This window comes from Pseudophryne corroboree, unplaced genomic scaffold (assembly GCF_028390025.1).
Source record: "Pseudophryne corroboree isolate aPseCor3 unplaced genomic scaffold, aPseCor3.hap2 scaffold_419, whole genome shotgun sequence".
NCBI classification, from domain to species: Eukaryota; Metazoa; Chordata; class Amphibia; order Anura; family Myobatrachidae; genus Pseudophryne; species Pseudophryne corroboree.
In genome coordinates this window covers 470,083-475,967 of record NW_026970053.1, presented here as the reverse complement: position 1 = coordinate 475,967, position 5,885 = coordinate 470,083, and the positions used below count along the sequence as shown (strand labels likewise).

The 5,885-nt window shown below is 38.8% G+C and overlaps 1 non-coding gene across 1 annotated transcript; it reads right to left on the bottom strand.

Moving 5' to 3' along the window:
* Nucleotides 1-4,096: 4,096 nt before the first annotated feature.
* TRNAN-AUU (transfer RNA asparagine (anticodon AUU)) lies at nt 4,097-4,170 on the bottom strand. The gene has a single exon. It is a non-coding gene; the product is annotated as a tRNA-Asn (tRNA).
* Between the last annotated feature and the right edge of the window lie 1,715 nt (nt 4,171-5,885).

Here is a 5,885-nt window from a genome sequence, read left to right as displayed (position 1 = left end):
GCAGCGATTGCAGTCTGAATTAGTTTGTGAGGTGCGCACGTGCAATGGCCGCACTGCGCGTGCGTACCCCAGGAGCCCAGTGAGATGCTATCACCCTGCCTGATTGATAGGCAGAGGTGGTTGCGGGGAAGGAGGGGGGCGTGCAAACAGCGTTAGAATGCCATTGGCAGGGCATGGTCTGCACAACGGAGGCGTTTCCGGACCACTGGGGGGTGGGCTGTGGCGGTTATCCCCCTGCCAAGAGCGCAGGATCCACTAAATTTACCTTCAGGATGTCAGCTACATGAATAGGGTAAGAGTGGTGTGGATAGGGGGTAGATTAAGCAGCAAGTATGGGAAGGGAGACAGAGCGGTGCAGATGGGGGAAATGGTGCAGATGGGTTGAAAACACTGGCATGGATGGGTAGAAAACTGGTGCAGATGGGAGAGAAGACAGTGTGCCATGTACTGGAGGAGGCGGAGTGACGTTGAAGAAGGAAACACTGAGCAGCACAGAGAGAAGGAAACGGTGGTACAGACAATGCACAGGTGGGGAAAGACAGATGGTACAGATAAGTTAGTACAGACTAGCACAGATGGGAGAACACAGCAGTAGGGATTGGGGAAGACCGGGCAGCATGGGGGTGTATAGGGGAAGTAAGTGTAGATGCATAGACCGTAGATGGGGTATTATAGTTTAGCAATTAACCAAGATGTTTGAGGGAGCTAAATGTGTATACTAAGTGAGATGGATGTATGGAGTTAGAAGGATGTTGTAACAAGGTGGCTTTGTTGTGTTGACTGAATGGGATGGTTGTGGGCACTGTGTGGGATGGGAGCACCACAAAACTGCTCAGACCTTCAGTTGCATAGACTGCATGTGTGTATTCCAATGAGCACACAAATCTGTGAATTAGCAGCTCCACCATTGTGTGAGTGACAGCAATCTCACTCTGTGAGAGTGCTGAATCTGCACTTACCCACAGGCTGTGATGGCATACCATATCTGTATTGCGCAAGGAACACGTCCATTAAGGCGTCAGCCTTAATGATCGGAATTTCATTGCTTTTTGGAGTTTGAGTGGAAGAGTTACAACAGGCTTCTGAAATTTCGATCATGTCTAAGAAGCCTTAATGGGACATGTGAAACCGTAAGGTTTTTTGTCTATGGAATATATATATATCACAAACATATATGATTCATACATATATCACACACACATACATGATACATACATGAGAAAGACCTGGGATGGTGATGAGGCCAGGGCCCCCTGCTGATGTTGCGTTGAGGTTCAATCCCACCCAGGGACCTAATTGACCTTGTTATCAGATTTTGGTGATCTTTAAGTAGACAAGTCAAATTTCATACCCCCTGTTATGGTGTAGGGTACCTGGCCTTCTCTGATGTAATCAGAGTTAGATTTGATTCAGTGATTTTATAAAAACATCTAGGAAGCACAATTTAGCAGTGGGTTGCAGAGAAAAAGAAATATGCTGGCAAAAAAATCAAATTGCGTGATTAAACAGCTCTTCATTTTCTGGCTTTATTTTTATGCTAACAAATTTGTTCTCTGAAAAGTGTCCACAAAGCCAAGTCTCTGATTAACACCTTTGTAGGGATGGTTTTTCACCTATTACTAAATTAAACTTGCTTCATTGGAAAGGCAGCAAGATGCATCCTCATTTCAATGTCTACTGAAATAATACAGGTTGACACCAGGAAACATTAACGCCACTGCATCCTTGCTGCTTTCTCATGTGGAAGTCTGTTTAATGTGAAAACAAGGTGATATCTAATTAGCACACAGGTAAGGAATTAAGAAAATCTTTATTTAAGGGTGAAGATGTTTCTCACAAAATCGTTGCCCCAATGCATCATTGAAATTCAAGCTGGAAAGATGATTTTAAAATATCACTTGTACATTTTGTATTGCTCTTCTGGTGACAATGTAGTTTGTTTTTGTCAATTACCATTTTAATAATAGGGTAAAGAAAATGAAGTGGATTTTTGAAAGAAAACAATACTGTCAATATACTATTAAAACAAATTAAAATGGTAAAAGTTATTGTACTTTAAGTAAAAATAAAAGAGACAAAATATCAATCCCAGTTTTGGATTACTTTAATTAACAAAAAAAAAATGCATATAGCAGAGGATAGTTTCAATCTGCCTACCTCTGGGTTATGGGCCCAGCATGCTTCCATTGCAGTACTCTGCTGCACATGTAAGTTCAAGAGATCCTGAAGCACTCACTCATCATGGGAAAGTACCAATGTGTTTCTTCGTTGGTTGATGGAAGAAACATCTTACAAAAACTCTCCAGATTATTGACTTTTTAAAGCAGGGCTGGCCAAACCAGTCCTCGAGATCTACTAACAGTTCACATTTTCTAGACTACCTAGCTGGTGCACAGGTGTAGTCATTACTAATTAAGATGTGCTGCATTCATTCCTAACTGACCATTCTACAGATCTCCAGGAGGCCTGGAAAACATGAACTGTTGGAAGATCTCGAGGACCGGTTTGGCCAGCCCTGTTTTAAAGTTTTTCTAGGAAACGTTTTAGATGAATGCTTATTAGCCTTTGTCAGTATGGACTTTTGCAAAGTGTCTCTGTGGCACAATCAGTTAGTATGTACGGCTATTAACCAAAAGGTTGGTGGTTCAATCCCACCCAGGGACCTAATTGACCTTATCAGATTTTGGTGATCTTTAAGTAGACAAGTCAAAATTTCAAACCCCCTGTTATGGTGTAGGGTACCTGGCCTTCTCTGATGTAATCAGAGTTAGATTTGATTCAGTGATTTTATAAAAACAGCTAGGAAGCACAATTTAGCAGTGGGTTGCAGAGAAAAAAAATATGCTGGCAGAAAAATCCAATTGAGTGATTAAACAGCTCTTTATTTTCTGGCTTTATTTTTATGCTAACAAATTTGTTCTCTGAAAAGTGTCCACAAAGCCAAGTCTCTGATTAACACCTTTGTAGGGATGGTTTTTCACCTATTACTAAATTAAACTTGCTTCATTGGAAAGGCAGCAAGATGTATCCTCATTTCAATGTCTACTGAAATAATACAGGTTGACACCAGGAAACATTAACGCCACTGCATCCTTGCTGCTTTCTCATGTGGAAGTCTGTTTAATGTGAAAACAAGGTGATATCTAATTAGCACACAGGTAAGGAATTAAGAAAATCTTTATTTAAGGGTGAAGATGTTTCTCACAAAATCGTTGCCCCAATGCATCATTGAAATTCAAGCTGGAAAGATGATTTTAATATATCACTTGTACATTTTGTATTGCTCTTCTGGTGACAATGTAGTTTGTTTTTGTCAATTACCATTTTAATAATAGGGTAAAGAAAATTAAGTGGATTTTTGAAAGAAAACAATACTGTCAATATACTATTAAAACAAATTAAAATGGTAAAAGTTATTGTACTTTAAGTAAAAATAAAAGAGACAAAATATCAATCCCAGTTTTGGATTACTTTAATTAACAAAAAAAAAATGCATATAGCAGAGGATAGTTTCAATCTGCCTACCTCTGGGTTATGGGCCCAGCATGCTTCCATTGCAGTACTCTGCTGCACATGTAAGTTCAAGAGATCCTGAAGCACTCACTCATCATGGGAAAGTATCAATGTGTTTCTTCGTTGGTTGATGGAAGAAACATCTTACAAAAACTCTCCAGATTATTGACTTTTTAAAGTTTTTCTAGGAAACGTTTTAGATGAATGCTTATTAGCCTTTGTCAGTATGGACTTTTGCAAAGTGTCTCTGTGGTGCAATCGGTTAGTGTGTTTGGCTATTAACCAAAAGGTTGGTGGTTTAATCCCACCCAGGGACGTAATTGACCTTGTTATCAGATTTTGGTGATCTTTAAGTAGACAAGTCAAATTTCATACCCCCTGTTATGGTGTAGGGTACCTGGCCTTCTCTGATGTAATCAGAGTTAGATTTGATTCAGTGATTTTATAAAAACATCTAGGAAGCACAATTTAGCAGTGGGTTGCAGAGAAAAAGAAATATGCTGGCAAAAAAATCAAATTGCGTGATTAAACAGCTCTTCATTTTCTGGCTTTATTTTTATGCTAACAAATTTGTTCTTCATTACGTCCCTGGGTGGGATTGAACCACCAACCTTTTGGTTAATAGCCAAACACACTAACCGATTGCGCCACAGAGACACTTTGCAAAAGTCCATACTGACAAAGGCTAATAAGCATTCATCTAAAACGTTTCCTAGAAAAACTTTAAAAAGTCAATAATCTGGAGAGTTTTTGTAAGATGTTTCTTCCATCAACCAACGAAGAAACACATTGGTACTTTCCCATGATGAGTGAGTGCTTCAGGATCTCTTGCACTTACATGTGCAGCAGAGTACTGCAATGGAAGCATGCTGGGCCCATAACCCAGAGGTAGGCAGATTGAAACTATCCTCTGCTATATGCATTTTTTTTGTTAATTAAAGTAATCCAAAACTGGGATTGATATTTTGTCTCTTTTATTTTTACTTAAAGTACAATAACTTTTACCATTTTAATTTGTTTTAATAGTATATTGACAGTATTGTTTTCTTTCAAAAATCCACTTCATTTTCTTTACCCTATTATTAAAATGGTAATTGACAAAAACAAACTACATTGTCACCAGAAGAGCAATACAAAATGTACAAGTGATATATTAAAATCATCTTTCCAGCTTGAATTTCAATGATGCATTGGGGCAACGATTTTGTGAGAAACATCTTCACCCTTAAATAAAGATTTTCTTAATTCCTTACCTGTGTGCTAATTAGATATCACCTTGTTTTCACATTAAACAGACTTCCACATGAGAAAGCAGCAAGGATGCAGTGGCGTTAATGTTTCCTGGTGTCAACCTGTATTATTTCAGTAGACATTGAAATGAGGATACATCTTGCTGCCTTTCCAATGAAGCAAGTTTAATTTAGTAATAGGTGAAAAACCATCCCTACAAAGGTGTTAATCAGAGACTTGGCTTTGTGGACACTTTTCAGAGAACAAATTTGTTAGCATAAAAATAAAGCCAGAAAATGAAGAGCTGTTTAATCACGCAATTTGATTTTTTTGCCAGCATATTTCTTTTTCTCTGCAACCCACTGCTAAATTGTGCTTCCTAGATGTTTTTATAAAATCACTGAATCAAATCTAACTCTGATTACATCAGAGAAGGCCAGGTACCCTACACCATAACAGGGGGTATGAAATTTGACTTGTCTACTTAAAGATCACCAAAATCTGATAACAAGGTCAATTACGTCCCTGGGTGGGATTGAACCACCAACCTTATGGTTAATAGCCGTACACACTAACTGATTGCGCCACAGAGACACTTTGCAAAAGAACATACTGACAAATGCTAATAAGCATTCATCTAAAACGTTTCCTAGAAAAACTTAAAAACAGGGCTGGCCAAACCGGTCCTCGAGATCTTCAAACAGTTCATGTTTTCCAGGCCTCCTGGAGATCTGTAGAATGGTCAGTTAGGAATGAATGCAGCACATCTTAATTAGTAATGACTACACCTGTGCACCAGCTAGGTAGTCTAGAAAATGTGAACTGTTAGTAGATCTCGAGGACTGGTTTGGCCAGCCCTGCTTTAAAAAGTCAATAATCTGGAGAGTTTTTGTAAGATGTTTCTTCCATCAACCAACGAAGAAACACATTGGTACTTTCCCATGATGAGTGAGTGCTTCAGGATCTCTTGAACTTACATGTGCAGCAGAGTACTGCAATGGAAGCATGCTGGGCCCATAACCCAGAGGTAGGCAGATTGAAACTATCCTCTGCTATATGCATTTTTTTTTTGTTAATTAAAGTAATCCAAAACTGGGATTGATATTTTGTCTCTTTTATTTTTACTTAAAGTACAATAACTT